At 30.2% G+C, this 26,910-nt stretch overlaps 1 long non-coding RNA gene across 1 annotated transcript in view; it reads left to right on the top strand.

Moving 5' to 3' along the window:
* LOC129980892 (uncharacterized) overlaps positions 1–26,910 on the top strand; it is a 52,479-nt gene that overhangs the window by 14,753 nt on the left and 10,816 nt on the right. Inside the window, exons 4-5 of the long non-coding RNA XR_008785278.1 lie at positions 11,876–12,017; positions 12,194–12,491. This is a non-coding gene — a long non-coding RNA (uncharacterized LOC129980892). The remainder of the gene's footprint in view (positions 1–11,875; positions 12,018–12,193; positions 12,492–26,910) is intronic.

The following is a 26,910-nucleotide window of genomic DNA, read 5'->3' on the forward strand; positions in this document are numbered from 1 at the left end:
TCCAGTTGCATTAATAATACAGTATTTACGCCATGATGGTGCTTTACCTGGTAATTACGTTCAAGATAAGGTAAGAGAGCTGGTAAAAATGCTCCAAATAGCTTATCTGTATCAAAATAATTGGTACAACGAAATTAAAGGGAAGCATTTTGGGAAAATGTACTAAACCAAAAGTGTTTTCTTCTTATGAATATTGAAGTCTAATAATGAAAATAAATAATAATAAATTTTTTCCGACACAAAGAAAGTTAAACAGTGTTAAAAAAAGGGAGAAATAAAGAGTACAGATTAGTTATTTTCCTTATATTTTGGGGTGTACTGGGACTTGTGCACCTCCAAAAACACTGTTCCTTCTTGGTCGAACATTTTAACTGTTTTGCTACATCTCTTATCTAAATAAGGAGTTAAATAGAATGTTAATTTTATAATTTTTTTTCTATGTTTGCGCAATCTATTTGACAGACCTACATTTCAACACAATAATTAATGTCATTTATTTTCCACATCATTTATTTAACATTATTATTTTATTGATGTAATCTAGTTATGTTGAGGTCCATGCAGTAATCATGTGAATTTGTTCCAGCTGCTTTTGCAGCTGGATTTATACTAGTAATGACATAGTTAAAATGTCTTCAGGACGCCCGTACTTATCCTACAGTTTTTATATCCAGGCCACGTTTATGCTTGTGACTTTTTTCTTTCTTTCTTTCTTTTATTTTAGAAGTTAATAATTCTTTTGAAAAAGAAATATGTTACAAAAGGATGAAAATTTCACCATTTTTGAATGCTCAATTGCGATAAAAGAATAAAATAAAGTAATTTTCATTTATTGATTCCCGCACGACTTCTATAATATAAATGAAAGAAAAAGAATTGAGTAAGAATTTCATTCTTTTTTTTTCTGAATGTACAATAGCACATTTCACATAAAGTTTTTTTTAAGATGCTTGTACTATTTATTACAAATTTGCCCTCTTTTGCTTTCTCGTGTACGAAGTCAGAGTTTAGTATATAAAAATTTGATTCTGTGAGGAATTTCAATGGTTTATATAATCTTGAGATCGAAGAAGACATTTGAAATTATGCCAGTATGTCTGCAAGATTTCCTGTCAATTTACACTCGAATAAAACTCAGTAGCACAACGAGTGAGACGAATGAATGAAATTTGAGCACCTGTCGATGGAATAGGAACTTTTGCTAAATACATATTTTATTTTCCTTAATTTGAAAATGTAGAAATAATTTATTTTCACTAAAATTTGTACATGTGCTTATTATTATTCACTTTCTATGCATTTGCATTCCATGTCAGTTTCATTTTAGACGATTGGATTGTTTCATTTTTTCTCAAAAGGATATTTGAACCGTAATATAAAATTTTTGATCAGTTTTTTATAGCCTATATCTAATATAAAATGGCGCTGTGGAGACATGGTGGCGGATTTCAATTTCAAGAACAGTATTTGCAAAGTTTATTCTGATTTGTCGATAACTCGAATATCTTTCTGCTCCCTTGAATTGAAATAACATTAAGTATGACACTGAAATAGCATCGATTATTTAAATTTATTTTGGTTTATTTGAGGTCAAACCTAGAGATTGCATTTTTATATTTTTTTGCCATTTAATTTATTTCATCTTTACTTCGTATCCTCTTTCATTATAAATGAAATTTTTTTAGCGCTCTTGGTTTACTGGAAGAGAATTTAATGATGCTTAATATATCCAGTAAAAAAATCATTTTGTCAAAAGATTTTGAATGTGTTAATTAGGAAGTGTATTATTTCATTAATTTTAATGTGCTAGAGTTGTACCAAAACTCGAAGACTTTAATGGCAATGTATCCAATAATAAAAAAAAGCATTTTATTAAAAAAATTTGAACTGGTTAATTAGGAATTGTATTATTTCATTAATTTTAATGTGCAATATTTGTACCAAAAATACTGTAAAACTAGAGCTATTTATTTATTTATCGAAGTTAATATTTTAAATTTTTTTTATCGTAATTGTTACCACTATATCAAAATCACTTATTTTACATAATATTAAGTATTTATGTGTTGTATGTCAAAAATAATTTTTATTGCTACTGTAAGATGAAAAACTGCCTTTTTCTCATATTCTTTCATGCTAAGTTTTATATTAAGTTTAGGATAAATCGAATTTTTTTGATTTCTAGTCAAAATGAAATTATTTTTATTTTACTATATTTAATTATTACTGTATTTATTTAATTATTATAGTAATTATTTAACTATTATAGTAATTATTTAATTATTACTGCATTATTATTACTGTATTTAAGTGCTACTACACTGCAGATTTTTCTACCATTTAAAATATTATTTTAAATAATTAATTTTGCCAAGAAAGATAATGAAAGCTAACTAAACATAGTTTATATTTAATATTCAAATTGTTTCAAATAAGTATGAATTTTCCTTAATTTATTTACTTATCGCGAAAGATAATATCTAAAAAAAGTGTTATAATTTCGTTTCATGGTTCAGAAAGATATATCTTTTTTGATATTGTCGGAATCCAGTTGAATTTTGAATCAAAGAGAAATAATAATGTTATCAATTGATATTTCAATATGTATCTCAAACAGATAAAGTAACAGCTTTTAGCATTCAGATTAATCCATTTCATAATTAAATATTCTTAAGAAACCAAATACTTCGCTTGCTATGAAGTCTCCTGTTTAAAAAACTGCCTCATGGGCGATAGAAATTTTTAATTTCATAGTTGTAATCTGGTTCAATTCTGAACCAAGCGGCAAGAATGAATACGGAAATGTTTTGAAATAAATACGGGTCATACAAGTAAAGAACTTTACTGTTTTCGTAGAACCACCACTGAACACACAAAAGGCTATTTAATCATGAATAATGCACGATGTAGCAAAAATATTCTTTCAGTTTCTGTGCTTTTCAGCCGTTCCCTGCATCCACATGCATGCCCCAGTTTGTATGGGTCAGCTAGTGTTTTCCTTGCAGAAGGCGTATTTCATTTCCCCCATTATTCTTTTTTTAATAAGCTGCCAGACACGTTAACTGGCATAGAGACAAACAGAACTGTATTGTTTCTTTTTCTAATTTTGTTTACTGGCATGGGAAAAAAAGAAAAAAAACAAAGGATTTGAAAATATGGAAATAAAGCGGTCATTGTTCCATTACAATGGCCACGAAACAGTAGCGTCCATCGCGTGTCTCATCTACGAACGAGGAATGTATGGTCTAATGCATTTTTCACACAATAGGATGATGATGAAAAAATAAAATAAAAGGCATGGGTCAAGAACCCTAATTTTTCAGACTGTTTTAGGTTCTTTTGTAAAATATGAGTTCAATAATCTTTGAGCGTCCATTCTGTCGTTCCCAGAAGGCTTACACGAGTGGCTTAGTCACTATAGTAAAACCGATTTGTTCCTTTGTGCATGAAATAGTTCGGTTTGCGTGGTCTGGAAATTTCTTTTTCTTTTCAGTGAAATTCAAAGTAGTGCCTTTATTGTTTTGTTTTACTTTCTACTGTTCTATTCCTAGACTTCAAAAAGAAATTTTTTTTTCTCTGTTGTTTATTTAAAGGTTTTGTTTACCACTTTAAAGCGATTTCAATGGTTAGACCAGCTTTAGAAAATTTAACAAATTGTGATTTAAAGTAGAAAAAGGCACACAGCTTACTGAGGAAAACTTTAGTCTCCATAACTTTTACAGTCCAGATGGGAGTCTAACTGCAGTTAGTTTCGATTCTCACTTCATGATTTCTTTAATTAGAAAATTGCAGAAACTAAATGAAATCTGATCTATGAAGGATATATTTCGTGAATTTCGAGATTATAACATTGATTATCGACATTTTCTTCCTATCTTGCAATAAGTGGCATTGGATTTCAGGAATTACAGATTCTTATCTGATACTAACATGCATTTTTCATCATGTGAGAACATGCTGTTGTTTTGGTTTGAGGCTTTTGAAGCGATTTGTCGCTTTTGAGATATCAATTTTTCGCTTTTAGGGTCATTAGAAAATGATAAAGAAGGTTGTCACATTTGGCGACTTATCGCCAACAAAAGGTTATAACCTGGCGCGAATGTCCGCCTTTTCCCCGATTCTCTTGTCTGGCCAATAAAGGGCAGGGTCGTAAGAAGTTACCGCCACACTGCCGTTCTGAGGTGGACTTTCGATAAATTGGTGACTAGCTGATCATATAGAATTCCATTTTGTTTTCATGCAAGAAAAATTACCTCGGTTATTGAAACACTAGAATTCTTGTCGTAAACGGGCTCACAGAATTAGGGAGTATCTGAAACATCTTACATTCTGTCGGGCATAAAAATTATATAAGAAGAGAGTTTTGTAATTGCCAAAAAATTTTAATTCAGGATTTTGAAACTTCTCCGTTTTTGAGGATTAACTAAATTCAAAATTTCTCTTCTAGTTTCTTTCTTTCTTTTTTTTTTGAAACATTGTTCATTATCAGCAATCACTATATATCAAACACGTATCTGAATTAACAAACAAAATTTCTTGCACGATCTTTATATCAACATTATCGATCGGAATTCAATCTGAATGCAATCTCTCAACGAGTATATCTGCAAGCATATATGGAAACTTGTTAAATCTAAAATGCAGTTTCGGGACTCATGAAATTTAGTGCATTGTTTTAACGCTAAAATTATATATATGCATGAAATTTTGTCAAAAATCTGTGTGAGATTTGAATATCTGTTGCTCTATCTACATGTCTGTATGGTAACATTGCAACCCAAAGTGCTATTTAACTAGATAAATGAAATTTGTTTTATGGCCTCGACATTAAAATTAGAAACCTTTGTCAAATTTTAAATCCAACGAATCAGATGGAAGAAGTTTCGAAGGCATACTTCATTTTCTTTTTAATATAAAAGTTAAATATAAAATGTGCCATTTTGTGTAAATTACTCGATTTATTACTCGAAATATTTTCTACGGTTAATGTACTTTTTCAGGTTGTTATGCCTTGGAAACAATTTAAGAGTGCCAAATTAGATTTTTTTTTCTGAATTTTGAAAGTTTATCTAACAAATTATTATTCTGAGATATTCTTCTGATTGCCTTCTTCTTCAAGTAAATGTCCAACGCCAAAGATAAGAATGTTAAATTATAATCTTTTAAATAGAGTCGAAAGACCTTTTTTAAAACTAATTTGAATGAATAAATTGATTAATCAATAAACCAAAACAATTAATATCCACAATAACAAAAAAGATGCATTTTTTTAAAAAAAAGTGCAATAGTTAATTTCATCTTGGTTTTCAAAATAATAGTCATACGACAACTGCTATGTTGATGACGATTTTATTTTGGTTTGATTTCGGTTTTGCTCTTCACGCAAGCGAAAAATTCTTTCATTTACAGTCATTGGACAAGGTAATTTTAGTTTTTATTTTATTTATTCGAAATTTAATAGAAACAGGATTCATATTCTCATTCTACCAACTTCAAACGCCGGCATCCTGGCTTTGGGGTCGCATGTCTTCCCCGTGATCTGGGCGTCCCGGGTTCGAGTCTTGGTTCGGGCATCGTTACTTTTCCCCTATGCTCTATTTGTGAGGTGTGTGTTCGACTGTGAGCTGCCATGTAAAAAGGAGTTATGCAAGCGAAAGTGTGTGTGTCATCTTCATTTGAGCTAGAAGTCAGACTTCTACCCTTGGGTACTCAGGAGTCTTTACCCTCGGAAGAAGTAGCACTTTTCGCAGACGCGACATCACCATCACTAAATTCAAGGAATTGTGATATCATTTTCGTTAACCCGAGAGCATTTTTAGATTCTTTTTTCTCAATCCATAGTTAATAGATAATGAATTCAAAGAATTTTCGTTTTTTTTTTTTTTTTTTTATCTTAGTTACCTTTGCTGACTTCGGGAGATCTTTTCACCTTTCTTTTTTTTTCAAGGATAAACAAATTTAGAATGGAGAAAGAGTAAAAAAATTTTTTTTGTAAATTGAATATTAACTGGGTGTTGCTAAACTAATAATATTTCAAAGGGAAAAGAAAGTAAATTACCTAAAGATCAACTCTTATCAACAAAATTTATTTCAAATTTTCCATTTTTGACAAAAAAAAAAAAAAAAAAAAAAACGTTTTTTGAATTCCAAGAAAAGTAACGAAGCTTTTTGTATTTTTTTATATTCTATTTTTTATTTTCAATGTATTCCATAATTCCTAATTATATATTAGAATATCTTAGAATTCCTAATTATATTTAGAAGTATCTTAGAATCTTTCATTCAAATTTTGTGCAAATTCATAATCATATAGTATTCCTATTCTATATAATTAAAATTATTGATTATCTTGAAATAAAAAATAATCCACCCCTGAAAAAATAACTCCTTGAATAAAAAATAATCTTGAATAAAAAAATATTGAAATAAAAAAAAATTTGAAATATTATTATATCGATAAGAGGAAACTGTACAAAATCTCTGCACTTTAATCTTCAAGGAAGCAAAAAACATGTTGCAAAATTAAATGACGCTGATATAAAAAGATTGTTGAATAAAAGTGAATTCGAAGTTTTTTGCCTATTTCTTTCTTGTATTCTTTTGATAAGTTTTCGCTAGCTAAGTATCTCCAAAGAGATTTTTATATGTGTTAGATATAGAATCATAAATTCCCCTGGCGTATTAAGTATCATTTAAGAGGCATCAAAATTACAACTTCCACTGGCGGTTTTTATACTCCTTTTTTTGTTCAGAATTGTTAAAGTTTTCTGTCACAGACAATTTTAAAAGCATTAATTTTTTAAATATTTTTTATTGAATTTGTATTGAATGTTATTAAAACTAATATCAATAACATTTCCATGCATGCAATTTCTGCTACATAGATGAATATATAAAATCATTTTACTGCAATTATATCAAATCCTTTGAAGCAACACATAGTCTGTTTATCAGGACAGATTTCCTAACTTTGAACTATGGTCAAATGAAGTGGACGACACCGGATTTCGCACTTTTCTATAGATTTCCAGCGAATCTTCTGCTGGAGACGTTTGTCACTTAAATAAATTAAAATAAAAAAAATAAAAACTGTACGTATTATTTTCATTCAATAAGAATGCCAAAGCCAATTTTCAGAAATCGTAGGAATCATATCTCTTTTTTATATAATTTCCTGATGCAGTAAAGGAAACTGAATAAATTTTAAAATACATACAAGAAGCGAATTGTAAATGAGTCATTCATTTCTTTACGAAGGTAACGAAAGAAAGTCTTTAGTTCATTTAGTTTAGGTTTAGGAAAGAACTAAAATATGTGCTGATAAACTATCATCAAATGCAGGATATGGCGAAACACTTTTCGCAATGCAAGTACAAAAAATTGGTGTGTTGTTATTTTAAAGATAATGAAGGTCAAAATATTTTATTACTACGCATCAGCTGTGTTGAATTGTCTCTGTCATAACAGGATATTTGCAGTGAAGCAATCACCAAATGCAGTGCTGATGTAAATACTCTATTTGAAAAATATTTGCTTTTATCATCCGCTTCTTCAGAAATTGCAATTGACGGGTGATTTTTTTTTCAAATTGCATCTGATATGTCCGATTTCGATTAAAAAAATAATTTGAAGTGATATACGTATAATGCTTTAGTTTTTTAAATATGTGACTATGTTTGGAAGTATTTTTTTTTGAGAAAATGTTACAGAAGACTTATATATTTTTGAAAGTTTTTATATATATATAAAAAAAATTATATAAAATATTTTTATATAAAATAATGAAAATTTTTTTCTTTAACTCAAGCAGAAATAAAAATTGTTAAAAGTCAGTTCGTCTTCTTCTTTTCCTGTCGCATAATGAAAACGCCTTAGCATCCGTGACAGTTACTAATTCTGCCTATTTGGTAAAGTTATGTAATAATAAAGTTATATAATAAATAATACAGTGTAAATAGTGTAAATTTACATTTGTGTTTCGTACAATTTTATCCCTTTTATCCCAATTAAATGGTTTTTACAAAAGTTTAATTACTATTTATTAAGATGGAATTTTTAAATTTTATTTTTCATTCACGAGTTTATGTACTAGAATTTTGACATTTTGTAGATTTATTTGTTTCTGAATGTAATACTGCATTTTAATATTTATTCATCAGGCACTTAATTCATTTTAGTTAAATTTTTATTCCATATCCATGGCGCCATCTGGTGATAAATTTTACGAACAATTCACTGTTAATGTTTGTAAAAATGAAATGCATTAAAGGCTAATTAATCTAAAATAATAAAAAAAATAATACGATTTTATTAATCAATAAAAGAATAGAAAATAATTTTTTTTCCTCAAAAATCCTGAGATTATATCTCTGATGTTGAACATTTTAGTATTTGGAAATTGTGCAATATTGAATTTCATTAGAAGAAAAATGCCGAAACAATATACGAGCGCAATATTTTTTTTGAAGCTCCGATGGATCATACGAAAGACACGCGTAGATAAGAACATAATGCATTTACTATAGAAAGTTACGTACATATATGATTACTTTTTAACATAATAGCTCTGATGATTTAGCTATTTGTCAAAACGGCAGACCAAATTTCTGTCTCCTATTTACGAAGAAGGTTACCATCAATGACGTGATATGAGCTTCAATTTATTTTTTTGTGTCAAACATAACTTTTGAAATAAATTCATTTTATTTTCTAGTCTTCTTTTTTTTATGATGCATCGGAGCTTGAAAAAAAAAACCATTTCTCATATAGTGTTTCGGTATTTTTTTTTTTTTTTTTTTTTTGCAATGATATTACTTTTGGTTTAATTTCCAAATAATGATATGCTCTTCGTCAAGGGTAATTTTCTTTTGATCTCCAAATATTTCATGAATAAAAATTTATTTTCTACTTATTTTATTCATTCTTAAAATCATATTAAAATATTTTTATTATTTTATTTTAAATTAATTAGATTTCAGAGCATTTTAATATTTATTATTTCAGATATTAATAATTATTTTTTTAAAAAAAATATCCACCAGATGGTGTTTTTTTGTATTAAACAAAATTAAACTAAAATGAATCCAGATCTGATAAGTAAATATTTAAATATTAAAATATATGATTGTCATCGGAAAGAAATAAATCTACAGAATGTTGGAATGTTTAGTACACCAGGAAGTGATGAAATAACGATTTTAAAAATTCCATCTCTACAAACAAGAAATAAAAGTGTGCGAAATAATTTAAATGCTTAAAATATTATTATGTCGAAAATTAATCATGTTCGTATATAACTTTTAATAATAATTTCATTTTATTTTTTATTCCTGTCTTTTTTTGTGGAAATCGTAGTTTGAAAAAAAAATAATAAAGCGGCTTTCACATTACAACTATTTCTATCAGTGATTTGGACATTTACCTTTTTGCTTTTTTAAATTTTGGAGTATTAATTTATAGTACAATAATCTATTTTATAATTTTTAGTTATGTATATTAAAAAGCGCGTTATAAAAACTTTTTTGTTTATTATTATTTATTTTAATTTATTCTGTTTTCTTTATGGATTTATTATGCAGAAATAAAAAAAAATAACATCAGTGAATCATCATCTGCGTCACCCAAACAGTTTTATCAACAAAATTTATTTTATTTTATTTTATTATATTAAAAGTTTATTCATCTGTGTTGGTTTTAATAAACTCTTTTTTTACAGTTCAGTGATATTTTGAAGGTGGTTGCCTTCTTTTTATTCATTTCACTTTATTTTTTTAATATGCAACTTCAATTATTAGGATGCACGCTTGTTTTATCACTTGGATGCATTCTTTGCACGACACCTCAATGCTGAATCAACATATTCGGGATTTTGAATCATATCTGGGAACACAAATATAGTTAGTAGGATACTAAACAATCATTTTAATGAGCCTGCATTAAATGATTCAGTCCAGTTACATGATGTGAAATAGTGCAGTTTAGTGCTGACTGACACATCTATCTGAGCGGTAAAACAGAAAGAACGAACAACTATTGCTAGTCTAAAGTGAAATGAAATAATTATATTTCATCATATGAGTATAAAAGAAAGTGATACGTATAAAATTGGCTAGCCTATTTAAAAACGATCAACTCTGCAAAATATTTATGGAAAAAAAAACAATTTTGTGTTTCAACAGTATAAAATTTTTACATATGATGTCGATTGCTGAATTTGCACAACAGCTCCTTTGAAGTTTTAACACAACACACACACACACACACACACACACACACACACACACACACACACACACACACACACACACACACACACACACACACACACACACACACACACACACACACACACACACACACACACACACACACACACAACAGATTTTAGCAGATTTAGCAGATACGTGGCTGAATCGGAATCGAAGAAGCTTTTGAAATTTTAAAACTTCGACTTAATTCACGCTGAAGGCATAATTTACGTAAAAGAAGCGACGATAAAACTGATGTCCGCTTACATCTCGACACAAGAGCAGAAAAGCAAAAGAGACCGAAATTTTCCCTTCGGTGATCTTATTATGATATCTTGATACGGAGTTCTTTGGTAGGTGCCGATTTAGGCAAGGAAATTTTAGGTATGATTAAAAGAATGTTGAATGCATTAAGGATTCTTATCCCAGCGTGAGAAAATTTTGAAACTAGCAGTTTTATAGAGCTCATGTGGAATTAATTAAATAAAAAGGGGAAATTGGATCAGGAAATAAGAGAATCATTTTAGAATGAAATTAGTATGGACTAAATTAAGATAAAAATCGTGCTATTAATAAGGAATTAAATTAGATTAAGAGATATCATTACACACACACCCACACCCACATCCACACACACAAAAAAATCATGACTGAGAGAGATTTTTATATAACCAGTTCCATTTGTTGAACAGACAATTTTGACGATCATTTATTCAGGAAAAAGAGAACCAGAAAAACGCCTAAATTCCACTTTGTTACTTTTATGAATAAAGGATAATTCAAGATTTTGAAATAATGGTAATCACAAAAAAAAAAAAAAAAAAAAGATAGCACTTCCCTTTGAATTATCTTTATGCGATCTTTGCTTCGAGTGAAAAAATATCAACGAATTCCATGTATCAGAGTAGCATTAACCATTTTACTCAGAAAGGAATTAACTATCATAAAAGTTTTTTACGAATGTTCTAGAAACCGTGAATTGTAACCATTCCAGGAATCGTTAACTATCAGACAATAGACGAATTATATCGTGGTGCATTATTTTAGCAGTCATAAAATGTGAATTTAGTCTAATAAAGAATATGCTTGTTGAAAAAGCATGCCTTCCATATGTCTTCTTGAAATGCGAGTTCACTTTATGAAACTACAAAAAAAATTTGACAGTTTTTCGAGTTCATAAAGGGACAAGTAAATCTGCCACTCCCCTGACGGATATAATCGTTCCCATTCTAGAAAAATTCTATTTAAGTTGTTTAATAAAGTGCTTCACAAATTTCTCTGACATGCTTTTGGTCTGAATATAAATTTCTAGATCTTATTTTTGCCCGAAAATGTGTTTTTTTGCATGTTGTCTGAATAAGAAATAAAACAAGACATTAATGAGGAAAAAAGCTTATAAAAATACACTCTTATTAGAGAAATATATTAAAAAATGGTACAAAAACAACAGCTATTATCTCTGAAATTATATTCTTCATTTTTTGAATACATTAATCCTTTTCTACCAAAATTATAATTATGTTATTAAAGATTAATAAAATGAATAATTCAGAAATTTTGTTTAGTTATGTTAATTTTATACAGATAGATTAATTAAAACTACTAATTTTTTATTCTTTTATATACAGATGATGTTACCATCTAGGAACATACATGAAAAATCTGTAATATGAGCGCTGATGAATATATCTATTGATTGATTATTAAAGCTGATTATTTTGATAGTTCCAAATGCTTCGACGGACTGGACAGAATTAGAGTCCACCTTGGGTAATGTATATATAATCTTTGAATAATGTATATATAATCTTTTAATAATAGTTTGTTATACAGTTGAGTTAGAAGTATATCCAGTTGAGTTATGCAGTTGATACCGAATGAGTTTGTAACATCCATCATTTTCGAAACGTGGATTGATTGATCTTCTCATTATTCTGTTTCTTTAGTTTCCATAAAGATGACCAGAGAAGGCTACTCCACTCCATCTAATTAAAGGCATTCAGATTAAATTTGAATGTCCGGCCGCTTGACTGGATTGGCGGGAAATCCGGTCAAGCGGCCGGACATCGCTAAGGGTCATCGCCGGCCACGGTACTATCCTTTCTGGGGTAAGCAAGTCCCATCTTCGGAAGGAGGCTGTCAACCCCACCATTTCGGTACCCACCAGGGTAGCGAGAACCAACCATCATGCCTTAAGTTTCTCATCCTCGTATGAGGTCCTCCGGGGGGGGGAGTCACTTAAAGGTAAGATTTTAATCCTTAAAAATTAAATTCTGTTAATATTAACGTGTAATTATTTGATTGATATAAAATATGGGCCTATAAGTGACCAATTCTTATAAATTTTAACTTGGATGCCCCAGACATTGAGAGCTAAGACTAAATCGGGATAGTTCAAGCCGTTTTGGGACATTTAATCGCTGTCGCTTTACTACTGTGATTAATTATAGCACGAGCTGACGCACAAGAGAAATTAATAGCACTTAAGAGATTTACCGTATTAACTTGCCCTTATTTTCTACAATTCGGTGAACATATTTTGTGTATAGAAAAAACTGATTAGAATTTGGTTAATTTTTACAAAATCAGATGTTTTCTATGTTTTTAATATGATCGATCTATTTAGAATTTAATAATATAATCCGGACGTTTTTTTTTTCTCAAAATTGAGAAATTTTAAAGTTCGGATAAAGAGGAGAAAATTGAATTTGCTTCAAATATTATTTTAATGATTTCTAAGAAAAAAACTATAATTATATTATTTAAGCAAATATGAAGATAAAAATGAAGAAGTTTAAACACCAAAAAATTGTTCTTTTATTAGTAATAAATTAATAAGATTATATAAGGATACATTCAAAATAGAATTTGGAATGGTTTTTCTTATTTTTTCGCAATAATATCAATTCGGTATTATTTTTTTAATATTATTCTTTTCCTTTATGCTGTCGCTATAAGTTTATAATGATGAATGGAACCTCAGTTTGAACGGGACACTGATTTTTCTTATTTCATTGTCCTAGCTTAATACAACCTCTTCTAGTATTCTGATATTTGCATCTTGTACTTGGTTTGAGATTTTTTTTTATTTTGTACTTCATTGTTCAGGGATCTAAAACTGATGTTGTAAATAGGTTTCCGTTGTGATTTGCCTCGCATTTTTTCTAATTTACTAGCCACCTTTGGCAACCAGCATGTTCGCACAGATTACATACTTTCTGGGCTTTTAAATATTAATGTGCACTGCATATATATATTTTTTAATTTCACCTTGTTATTAGATAAGAAAAAAAAAACGAAAAATGCGAATTTAATTAAATGAATCAAAACAAATTATAAGGCGTACAACTTAAAAAAGGCATATACTCCAAAATAAAAACGCGATTTAAGGTAGTAATTAATAATAGTAATTAATACTAGAAATTAATATGCGAAAAAATCATATTTTATCTTAATATGGGCGATTGAATCTTTTGATAGATGAGTTTAAATTTCATAAGATTAATAATTAATTTTTACAATTTGCTTATTATATTACAAAAATGATTAACAGTAAAAAAAAATTGTGCAGATATGGAATTGATATAATTAAAAAGAATTTTTTTTTTCTTTTTTATGGATACGGTCATCAATTTCCATCAGTAACCATCATTAAATAATAGCGATTACACATCTGCAAGCCTATTTTCGCTCACAATCAAACTTAGTTTGATATCTAATTTTTATCCTTTTATATCTCATTTTCCTTTGAATGAATAGCTTTGGTAAGTTTTATCCAGACCTTCATTTATTTACGAACTATTGAACTTACTGCAGCTGCAAAAGATATTAACGAAAACCAGTATTCAGTGAAAAGGCAATAAATACTCCCTATTTTATGTTTTGTACTCATTAAATGCAGCTTTTATCTAATATTTTTCAGTTTGAGTGTATACTTGCTATTTAAAGTGTTGCGTGTTTGTTTTATTGTAATTATTTACTTAATTCTTAAATTATTAATTAAAAATATATCTATCGTCATTTTATTTATTAATCAACTATCATTCTTGCTGCTCATTAATTTATTACTTATTAAAATTATTAAATACTGAAAATAAAACATTTCTTGTGTTGTTTGGTTTAAAACCCCTCTTTATCTTTCATTGCATGCATTTTTAAAAGCAGCTTTTCTTAATTCCTTTTTTTTGCCTTAATCATTTTTTTTTAGGATTCGAGTATCCTCGAGTAGCCAAACTTCTCTATATAACAAAAATACACAGAAAATGCAGGTGTTTTGTTATTTTGAGCCATATATGGAAAGTTTCACTTCCACGCAAACCACGATACGCACGTGATGCGTTATTTGCGTGGAAGCATACATAAGCGTAGAAGAAAAGCGGCGCGTGCTTCAAATTTATTTCCACGATGACAAACATTTCCAAGTCGTAGATGTTGTTACGCGAAGTATAGGTCAGGACATATTTTTATTACATCTAATCTATTCCTGCTTTGGAAAACGTCGTTAAAAAGAATTTACGAGCACTTTCCAAACTGTCGTTGGAACTTCAGGAATCTACTCCACAGGCTGACTTAAACCAAACATTCCGGGGACATGCTTCTCACACATCTTTGCTCTTTTCAAACAAGCGCGGAATTCCTCTGAAGTCGTTTCACTTCAGTTTTATATCAACAGATCTTTATATGGTATTTGATTTTTGTTCGGGTTATTAAAAGCCGCGGTAGAAGAATATGTTTCGATTCAAGCCATAAAAATATTTCCTACCATCTGCAGCGGTGCATAGATTAAATAAAACGTTATTGCTTTACTCTCCTCTGTTTCTGCGTGTTAGAAAGTTTGTAATGTTTATAAATTTCGTGTATTTGATGAAGTGAATATATTTTTTATCTTCCGTAGATAGTTTTCTTCATTATTATAAAACAGGATGGTTGCATTGACCTTCTTTATGCATTTTTCATGACATGCCATATTTTTACTTTCTTATAATTAAAGTATATAAAAGTAAAGTACTGCATGCGAGAAAGTTTCAGGGAGTTTCATTCACATCTGCTGGTTTGCTTTTTCAACTACGAGGTAAAAGCACTGTAAATGATAAAAGATACATTCTCGAGATACTACTTTTAATTTTTGTAATCTTGTCTGCGGAATGCAGCTAAAAAAATGACAAAAAAAAAAGGCCTGGATAGATGAAAGAAACAAACAAACAAAAAAAAAACAGCAGACGATAGATATTTCAAAAGCTATACTGTGAAAGCCGACTCCAAAATAAAACCACATTAGCAGACGATAGATAATCGGAAAACTATACTATGAAAGCCGACTCCAAAATAAAAATACATTAGCAGACGATAGATATTTCAAAAATCTATACTGTGAAAGCCGACTCCAAAAAAAAGGGATAAATCTCCAATCTGTTGCCTACGCATTTTGAGGCTTAAACAATTTGTTACCTTCAAATCGCTTCAAAATCTTTAAGCCAAAACAACATCATGTTCTCACATGATAAAAGACATTTGTCCTTACACCAAAACTATAGATATGTTTGGGCTAAGCCTAGAAGCCCAAAGTTTGTCTATCCTTTCCTGTCTATGTGAGCATGACATCTAAGGTAAACAAGAGTAGGTAGATGAAATTAAGCATGTAGTTTTATCATCAGAATTACTGAGATGTGTGTTAAATTAGATGTGTGAAATTCGCCCACGGATATTCCCATTTTTAATATTTTAAATTTTATTCGCCCATTCTTTAATATTTTAAATTTTATACTAACCCTCTTAATCTTTCAGACTCTACAGTATTTGTGGAAATTTTACATTTAAATAAAAACTATTGAAGGGATTTTGCTTAGCTTCTATTTTTTTTTATTCATATCCATAAAAGAAAAGAGACAAAATTAATCTGTTTTATGTTAAATTAATGCATACGCAAGGTATTCAGCAAACAATGAAAACGGATACATTTATTTCTTGTTGAGTCTTCTTCGAATTTTTGTATTCCATAATGATGTAAAGCTGTGACGTTATGTTTCGGGAAATTCTTTCTCTGGCACGCAGTGTTTGAATACTCTGTACTTAACAAAGTTTACTTTTTGGAATAACTGTCCCACTTACTTTATGTCACTTTTATTGACATTTTTTAGTAGGTCAATAAAAAATACTGCCGGCTTTTCTTCTCCAAATATAGGCATTTAAACCGTTCCTTATGATTTTCGAATAAAATGGTCTAAAGGAAAGTTTATATTCTTTTCCTATTTATTTGAGAGATGCATTTTATTTGCTAAGAATTTTTTTTACTTTTCTTTTTATAATCATTTTATTCAAGGTAGGTAATAAATATTATCCAGTTCTAATTTGACCTTGATAATTTCCATAAGTTTTTTCATCGCATTCTTTCTTCCTGCTTCTTTTTTCCTATTTTATATTTATGACTAAATATTAATTATTCTTTTGTAGAACTTCTATTCTATTTTCGAATGTTTCGTAAAATCAAGGAAGAACGGAAAAGTATACATATATTTTTACCTTCAGATGACTGATTGTACGGTAAAATATTAAACAAATTCAAATATCACAAAGTCATATTTTTTTTGTTCTCTTGCATCATTTTAAAAATGCATTATTTTAATTCATTATCAGCAGAATCACTTTCAGATATTTCCTCATCGTCATACATGACTTCATTTTATTCAGACTCATAGCATTTATTCAGATGACATATGATCAGACTTAGGATTAGAATGAATTTTTATTCATTAATTTCGAACAATATTTTTAATTATTAAGAGTTTTCAAAAATAAAAAGCTTAAATAAATCATAAAATTAAAATTTTCAAATTTCAAAAAAAAGAATGTTTTGCAAATTGTTTCAGTGGTATTTATAAAAATATACTGGAAAAAATGAAAGAAGGCGACATCAACATGCTAGTGGCATGGCTTGCAAGTGGACATATCTTGGGCTAGGGACATTTCTTGGTTTCTTCTTGCAGGAGGGCTAGTTTTATTAATAATTGAGTTAATATGATCTTTAATGATATGAATTTTTTAAAGACTTTTTCTTTTTAAATAGTCAATCTTTTTTTTTGTGTGTGTATTCTTTTATTCTCTTTCATGCTCACACACAATGAGGCCAGATTTGCATACTATTTCCCAGAGGGTCATTTCAAACAGTTTTTAATTTCAAACCATTATTGTATGATAAATACAGCAGTTGACCAGCCACTCCCATCTAAAATCCCTGTCTTACCAACAAAAAAATTTGTTTCTCCACAAGATTTTTATCGTTAGTCAAGCCTATATATCTCGTAAATTTTCAAAGTGCCTTAGATGGATTCTCGAGGTAAGGCTCTTTTGAACTCGAAGCCGAAACTGCTAAGGCTCTTTTGAACTCGAGGCCGAAACTTTTTCTCTAGGGTTCACAGATCTTTGGAATTATTAATTACCATTTATTCAAACCAAATATCTACACTTACTCATGGCCAGATATAGCTTTTAATTAATATCTAGGAGCGCAATAGATTGTATAACCCTGAATATATTTTTCGATATTATACAATATTATAACACTGCAAACATTGCATCTTGTCTTACGAAATTTTGCAATATCTTTGTGCATCTAGGAGGCACTCAAACGATGGACTTTCGTTTAAATCTCATTTCTGTATCATCGCTTAATTACAATGCCATTCATTAAAAATAATAAAGTTCACCTCATCGCAATCACAAGCAGGACACCACTGCTATAAATCAACAGGTACCCTGCCTCACCTTTAAATCTCATCACCCGTACATATTGCCATTCCCCTCATCACGTTCACCCTGGTGTGAATGTACAGTACATATATTTTTCTAGGCCGTCGACCTCTTTTTTTTCCATTCCAAGCGATCACTGGCTATCTCGTTTACTCATTAGAGCAGACGATTTTTAATGACACAGCGCCATCCAATTAAAGAGGAAGGATCCTTCTCTCCCCTGCAACACGGAAGGATGGGATCCCGCAGTGGTTTTTTCGAATGAAAGTGTTATCGACCCTTTGGGGTTGTGGGCGCAGCTGCAGAGGTGCACGCCTCCTTTCGGGATCTAGGTAAAAACAAACATTCACAGGTGCCATTGGCCCCTCGTGCCGCTTTTGTTTGGCTTGGTGGGTGGCCTCGACAGGTATTTGCAGGTCGTTTGCGTTTATTATTAAAATTTTCAAATACACTATTCGGGGTGGAACGCCTTTTTTCGTTCGGTTAACGTTTCGTCCTTTTCCACTCGGTTTGTTTTGATACATGGATGGGGGGAAAATTTTATTTCGAATTTTCTATTGCCTTTCAATATTTAAAAAGATGAATATCAACCACCTGTTTAGTAAATAAGGCAAATATGTATTTATATCCTACGGTGGTGAGAGTTTTGTATAAGTTATAGTGTTCTGAACTGGAGTTTAAAGGATTAGCTTTTCAACCTGCTGTTCAAATTTCTGATATCTTTCTTCACTGCTAAATTAAAAAAAAAAAAAAAAAAAAAATTGAAAAAAATTCACTTAAGAAAATGACTTAGAATGAGCAAAAATAAATAAGTTGATAGTAACTCACGAAGGAAAACGATTTTTGACTTTACCATTTCAAAATAAATGTAAAGTGAGCGCATTCATTGTTATGGATGAAATACTTTATCCTGTTGGAGTTTTATTACCTTTAATGTCAAGAAAAAGTTGCAGTTATTTTATTTGTATTGAAATTTATGTTATTTAAATTAAATTTCTGAAGAAAAAAATTCTGCATTTGTTCCTTGTGGAACGATTTTGTTTTTGATATTTGTATTATTAGTTGTATAAGATTTGTATAAGTATTATTGGATTTGTATAAGATTTTTAAATTTTAATTTAATGTCATTTATGTTTCCACTTTATGTTGTTTTAAATTCTATTCCAGTTTTATTGGTATTCATTTATATTTTATTGGTATTAATTTATGTTATTTTGAATCTTTCCATCTGTTTTGAAGTGCTTTACATCTTTTTAAATGGCAAAAAAGATGAAAGTTAATAAACAAATTATATCCTTCTACTTATAGAGCATAATATTGTTGCTATCGTATTAAAATGGGTTCATTCGAATCAGAGGGAGGGGTTTTATCATACTTTTTTCGCATACTCCATAATAAAGGATCATGTTTCCAGTCCTCACATAAAAATTGTGGATTTTTGTGAAGACAGGGATTCCTACGAGTACACAAATTTTTGTTTTTAGAGCGAGCGAGTACTCAAATTTTTGCATATGAGCATTTTATGCTTTGTAGTAGATGAAGAAAACCAAGTATGCTTTTTGGATGTCTTTTTGCCGACCGATTGAAATCAAAACTTTGCCACTAACTACAATTTTAGCATTCAAATTACATACAAAATTTCATTGTTTTATGTCGTTGTATTTTCGAGATGTCGCGTTTACATTCCTGCGAATAAACAGATCGACAGATTGTCAATACTTTCACAGATTTGTTTCTAAAAATTCAGGATGTGAATCTATCTATTAAAATTAAAATTGTATACTATATTTTATCCTTTCTTTTATTTCTTTACATTTTGTAATTATCCTGATCATTTTTTCTCAGATAGACATATTTCCCTTGAATGGATTTTGTTCAAAATTGGTTAGGAATCTATAAATTTGATGAAAAAGACATATATCAAATTTTTTTCAGACAAACAGACATAACTTCTAAAATCTTATTTTCAGATTCAGGGAGATGTGAAAATCGGAGAAATTAGGAAATAGACATAATTTCTAAAATGGGGAGATTCTTCGAAATCTGCAGGTCAAGTTACATCACTTTTTCCCTGGACACTTGGGAGGAAAAATCATCTTTTGCATTTTTCATAATTGATAGAACAATTGTAACACATAGCGTCACAGCATTCTGTGATAACATACAATAATCATATATAATATGCAAAGCTGATAAAATTAAATTATTCGAGTATTTTACTTAAATAAAATGGTTTGGCAAAATTTTCTTTGCGGTTTCTTTTTATATTAATAATGATATTTATAACGCATAAGCTGTGGATAATAAAGCAGAGCTTTCTAACCATTTAATCTTAATTAGAGAGCGTAAAACGATTTTTTGGTGATAGAAAGTTCTTGCAAAGCCACTTCGTTTTAAATTCTTCAATACTTTTCTTAGAAAGTTATAAAATATGGTCTTCTTCACTCTCTAGATGGATTTAGTATCTATAGGAAAATCCATTCGTCATCTGTCAAACTTTGTCACTTGCTGAGGTAGTTTAGTATAAGGTGTAATATTTCATATGTATCGTGGTATTTATTGGAAATTTCATCAATTTTTATTTAAAGTTTGAGAAACCTTTGAAAAGTGTTAAGAAAAGTGGACTGAATTTCTCAGTATTTCTTTCAGAATTGTATGTGAAGGGAAGAAAGTACAACAATTAATTCTTTCAATCTTTGAAGTCTTTTGAAGATTATGCTATTTTTTCCAACGAAAATTGACAAAGGCTTTATGAAAATAGGAACTCTAAAACTAATTTGTCTAAATGTTATGAATAGAGAATTTATATTAATAAATTATGAAAATGCTGCACTAAGTAAATAAAAATTATAATTTTTTTTTGGTTAGTAAGATTAATTCGCCTTATATCTTATTATCATTTAACGCTTTTTTAATCAAAATAATAAATTGGGTGAAATAAACTGTAGAAAATTTATTTCCCCTTTATCTCCTCTAATGATGGCTCTTTTCTAAGGCCGTCTCTTCTAATCTTCATTTGTCAATTAATGTTTGACAAATGTTTTTGGATTATTATTTATTTATTATTTAAATCTATTAAATGGGGCCGCGGTGGCCTGGTGGTAAGGTCTCGGCTTCGGAACCGAAGGGTTTCAGGTTCGTGACCCGATTCCACCGAAGAACGTCGTGTAAGGGGGCCTGTTGCACGCTAAATCCGTCATGACCAAACGTCCTCTCACTGGCGTAGTGTGGAGAGGTGGGTGCCAGCTCAAGTGTCGTCCACGCCATCTGACCGTGGTCCAAAATGACGAGGTCCGTCCCAAAATAGCCCTAGTGTTGCTTCAAACAGGACATTAATATAACCAAACCAAACTAAATCTTCTTACTGTAGTAATGATTAAACTTTTGTTCCAAATACTTTTCATTTAATAAAGTATCGCTTTAAATAAATAAAAGTCACGATATAATAGAGTTACTATGAATAAAAATTATAAGAAATTTTATTTATTTGAAACAATGTATAATAATTTAGATAAAATTATATTCCAAGAAAATGACATTTAACATAAAAATAATTTTTTCCCAGTAATCAATTCGTTTAAATTTGTATTTTATTTTTTTGTAGAAAGCATTACCCGAGCTTATTGCGTTTCGTTTGTTGGTGTGGTTACAAAGTTTTATAATACCTCGCTCTTACATCGTTTTTCCGATTGGAACAAATCAACCAACCTTCAAAATGGTTACTTCTTCACCACACAATCATTCATCAGCCTTCTGCCATTTCTTTTTTATCCTCCCCCGATCGCTGACCATGATTTTTGAAAGTAGGTCGAATAACTGGAATTTCTATGGGTCCTGAATAATACTATTTTTTCAGTGTTCTGTTCAGTTAAAAAATAAAATAAAATAACTCTGAAACAATTTATGGCTTTCCTTTTTTTTTCTCATACAAATAAATAAGCAAAATTCAAAACATTTCTTTATATAAGACGAAAATAAATTGATGATTTTTACATTTCTCAGAGATTCCTTACTTTCTTACATGGATGGTATAAAAAGGACGTCCAAAATAATAATTCACGGACCTAGATATTAATTAAACTTATTGGTCAACGAATTGCTTTAATATGCATTTATTGACATTAATGTAGGCTGTGAAATATTAAGACATTTAATAAACAAATCAAATGGATTTAAAATCAATTTATTTAATCTGTTTCATAAGCAAAATATTTATTTTTTTATGTATTAATTCATTTAAAATGAGCTAACAAGTAGTGATTTTTTTTCTCATCCATGTGGTGCAGGTGTTAGAATATATTTGTTTATATAATTCGTGACAAATATTTATTCATTAGATTCCATTTGAGCATAGTCAACTCTATTATCCGCAGTTTTTCGTATTCAAAATCATGTAAAACTTTCAGTTAAAAATTTTTCAGTCACTTTAAGACTTCTTCGCATATTCTCTAATAAAAGAGTTGTATCCCACATCCACATAAACCTTGAAACTTGTTGTTGTTTCTTATGGCACTTGCCATGGACACGCCCGCTGTTACGAAGACAGCGATTTAAGCCGATGGGGGTGTGTCTCTTGTTTTCATAGTAGCGCCACCTAGGGCCAAGAGCACGACTTAGCTACTCATGCATCACTCATTCGCTTGCAGAACCCCTTTTTACAGGAGGGCACATTCACACATCTCACAGATAGAACAACGGAAGAACAACCATGCCCAAACCGGGACTCGAACCCAGGACACGGGGAAGACGCGCTACCACTATGCCAGTACGCCGGCACCTTGAAATTTAAATATTGTGAGTGCTCATGAGAATTTTGTACTTCATAGTATAATAAAAAAAAGAAAGAAAGAAAAGAAAAATGTGGGTTTTGGACTTTTTTTTTTTTGACCAACAGAACCCAAAATTGGATGTAGAATTACAATTTTAGCCATGAGATCATAAATTAAATTTCATTCATTTATTACATCGTGTTTGTGAATTATTGCATTTACATTGAATTATTGCTCAAAGTATTGAGCGATAGACTATCATTTTTCGACAAATTTGGTTTAAAATTTGACACAATTTAGATGATAAAATTGTGTATCAAATTTTACCCATCTGTTTATATTATTGTTTTGTGAACTATGAATATGCAAGTACAGAAATATGTTATTTATTAAGTCATAACTGTATAAACCTCCTACTGGAAATAAAAATTGTTCAAAAGTACTTCCATGATATGTTCCCTTTTGGTCATTTTTCAGATTTCTGCTCTCGCTCAGCCATCTAATTCCGTGGATGATTTGTTTACAGCGCATCTCCTGTTTTTGGACCACCACCATCATTCGAAACAATTCTGCAGGCTTTTCAATGCTCTCTTTTCATTTTTCATTTTCTTTTCGTCTACTTCATATATTGATGTTTGATTCCAAAACGTTTTTCGCTGTTTAGATGCTGATATTACTCATTCATTATGAATTAAGAATTTCAGCATCCTTGAGAATTTTTTCTTGTTACTCCTTCCGCTTCTTTCTTACTAAAATTTTGATGATGGCATACAACTCAAAATAAGATAGTAATAATGTTTGTTAGTCATGTCGATTAACCGCAAGTTGACTGCATATCTGCAATGTTGTTCTGGCGTCATTAAATACGCAATACATCACTTAAAAGCTTAGAATATCTTAAATCTGGTATAAAAATAATAGCGCATAAACAGAACATAGTTTAAAAACAATGAAAATAACACAGCTTCAGTGCCTTTCATTTAGCTAAAATTAAATATAATGGCGTATTAGATGGTTGCCAGAATCCACCATTTTTTTAATAAGAAAAGCAGTATGATTGAATTATATTTGACAATATTTGTTAGTGAAATATATTTGACAACTAAATCTCATAACCAGTACAGTAAAATGTAATAGTTTCATAAAATATCAACGAATTTACTTGCATGCGTTTATTTGTTTCTAAAAGAATTAATAATTGTAACTAAATACATATATCACAAAGAAATAAAAATAATTTTAAAACAAAAATATGCAAAATAATCTTGTTATGCGGGAATAGTCTAATTATATGTGTCTTAACGTCGAATATATTGTAGTATAACAATCTTATGAAGAAGAAATGGGATATTAGAAAATTATTTCTAGCGGAAATGGTGTCTCAAATTTTTTCTACTCGAGTATTAGGGTCAAGAAAAAAAAGGAGAGCCTTGTTCTATCAAAATCTGCAGTATTTATGAGCAAAAATATTAATAAAAATAGTCATCGGTTGCAGGAAAAACAAAACTTCTCTGACAAATATAAGATTTTTAGCGAAAAAAAGAAAGGAAAAATTCGGAAGCCCTAGCTTAGAACCCTTCAACATCCAATGAGAACTCTAACACCCAGCCTCCCACCAAAGACACCTTTTCATTCTTTTTTTAAAGGGGGGAAACGAAACATTTCTCGCATCCTGCAAAAGTAACCCTTAAATCTGGAAATAAAAAAGGCATAAAAAAAGGAAGACGCCGACATTTTTTAATAGTTCTTATCTACTTTATCCTGAGAACCCCCATCTGTCTGGAGGAGGGGGGAGGCAAAGGAAGATGCGAGGAGGGGGCGGCAGTCACCACCTTTGGGCCATATGGACGGGAGGGTGTGCGGGCGGAAATGCCCACCGGATGTTAAATATAGATCCTGCGAGATGTTGGTTTAAGGTGTGGGAGGAGGATGAGGAGGAGGTCTACCTTCGGAGGCTGCATCCTTCGCTCCGTCTGGTTTATTGGAAACTGATAACGGTAAACTGATGAATCAAAAGTAGGAGGAGGTATGGTATGGTGAAAATGACGATGAAAATGTGTCGAGGTGGTTGTATAGGTCAGTGTTTAAAAATGTATTGAGAGGTCAATAGATTTAGTTTCCTTTCATTGTCTAGTGTCTTCTTTTATTTGTCAGTTTTTTTTATATATAGGGTGTTCATTAATTATTGTCGGGGTTTCTGTACCTCATAACTTTCGAATAAAAAATATTACGCAAAAACCGATTACGTATTCGTAAATTACAACTCGAAGAATTTTATTAATGATATTAAAGTGTAAAGCTTGCACAATTTTCACTTTGTAGGCATTCAGCTGAAGACGATTATGTATTCGTAAATTCGCTGAACAAATTTTGACTTTTGATAATCGTGCGGGTTCTCCGAGCCCCATATTCTACAGTTATGTTTATTCACTTTTTCTGACACATGAAAAGTGGATTCGTCACTGAAGAACCATTTCCGAAGGTAATTTTCATCATCCTCAATTCGAGTCAAAATTTGTTCAGAGAATTTACGAATACATAATCGCCTTCAGCTGAATGCCTACAAAGTGATATGATATTACACTTTAATATCATTAATAAAATTCTTTGAGTTGTAATTTACGAATACGTAATCGGTTTTTGCGTAATATTTTTTATTCGAAAGTTATGAGGTACAGAAACCCCGACAATAATTAATGAACACCCTATATTTTGAATACCGATTTAAAAGAAGAATTTATTTGTTGATTTTGGTAATTTTAGTTTCTTCTATACGAGGTATATAAGAAGAAAATATTGTAATTGTCAAAAAATTTGTTCTCGAAGGCTTGATGAATCGATTTGTTTTCAGTTTCCCTGAAAACGAAAAATATATTTTTGGCATTATAGAATGGTCTGTGAAAAGTATAATAACTGTAAAGTGCAACGAGCTGTATGTATGAAATTTGGTTTGTGATCGTTTCACCTAATCTTCAAATGTCTTTCAAATTTTGAACGAAAATACCAAAGAAAAGTTCATTTGATGATCCGGTCAAGTCCATGTGGGCACGATAATTCAAAAATGAAATTATTTAAATGAGTAAAATCAAGCATATACACTTAACTTTAGAATTGTATATCTGTATCAAATTTTGAGATCAGTCAGTATAAAGGAAAATCTTAAACTTCTTACTCAGTTTTCTTCTCTATAGTAAGTACGATAAAGTACAAACGTGTGATAATGTGTAAGTATATGAGAAAAGTAAAAAAATGATCATTCAAGCTGACTCATGTTCGTGATGTGTATTTTTAAGACATATAAATATAACAAGAAAATCAGAAACCCATCAAAAATATGACCAATATATGAATAAAGAAAGAAGTTAATTTAATTTGTAGAAATATTTTTCTTACTTTCTATTATACGAAGTATACTAAAATAAATATTGTAGAAATAAAAAAAAAAGACTTAAAAAATTTTAACGAATATCCATGTTTCAAATGCCTCAAAATCCAGTAAAATCATTTTTAAAGAATTGTATTTTTCTGTATAACACCCGAAAATGCAGAAACAGAGTGAATAGAAATATGCATTTTTTGCAAGTAATATTTACGCCGAGTTAACAGAAATGTAGGCAATGTAGAGACAAACTTTAACTTTAAATAACTTTTAACTTTACTTTTGCTTAAAAAAATTACTTTATTGAGAGGCTTACTCTCTACAAAGTTGCTATTTTGTGTAAGTATCTTAGATATTCCAGTGACGAATATCCCATTTTTTAAATATTTCAATTGATTATAAATGACTGGCGAAAAATGACCCTTAAGCGATAATTCCAAGCATAACAGAAAACAAACACACACATAGTGATTTGATGGTAGTACCTTCATTTCGAGACCACAGGATTCCGTGTTCTTGATCCAATCCCTCCCAAAGACCCATCCGGAGTCTAGCCCGATATACTCAAGGATTTGTATCAGCCATATTATTAGCGACGTATAATGTCTGAGATACAATTAGTGGCATAATGTGCATTATTAACAGTTTGATAGTGCACACATACCTCCAATTCTGATCCGATTGCCTTCCGATCTCCGGAGAAATTCTTGTGTGAAATGCCGCTATATATCCAACCTCGCATCTCGGTGGGAAGGGTGTATGCACCATC

The sequence above is a fragment of the Argiope bruennichi genome, chromosome 8, assembly GCF_947563725.1.
Source record: "Argiope bruennichi chromosome 8, qqArgBrue1.1, whole genome shotgun sequence".
In the NCBI taxonomy this organism is placed as follows: Eukaryota; Metazoa; Arthropoda; class Arachnida; order Araneae; family Araneidae; genus Argiope; species Argiope bruennichi.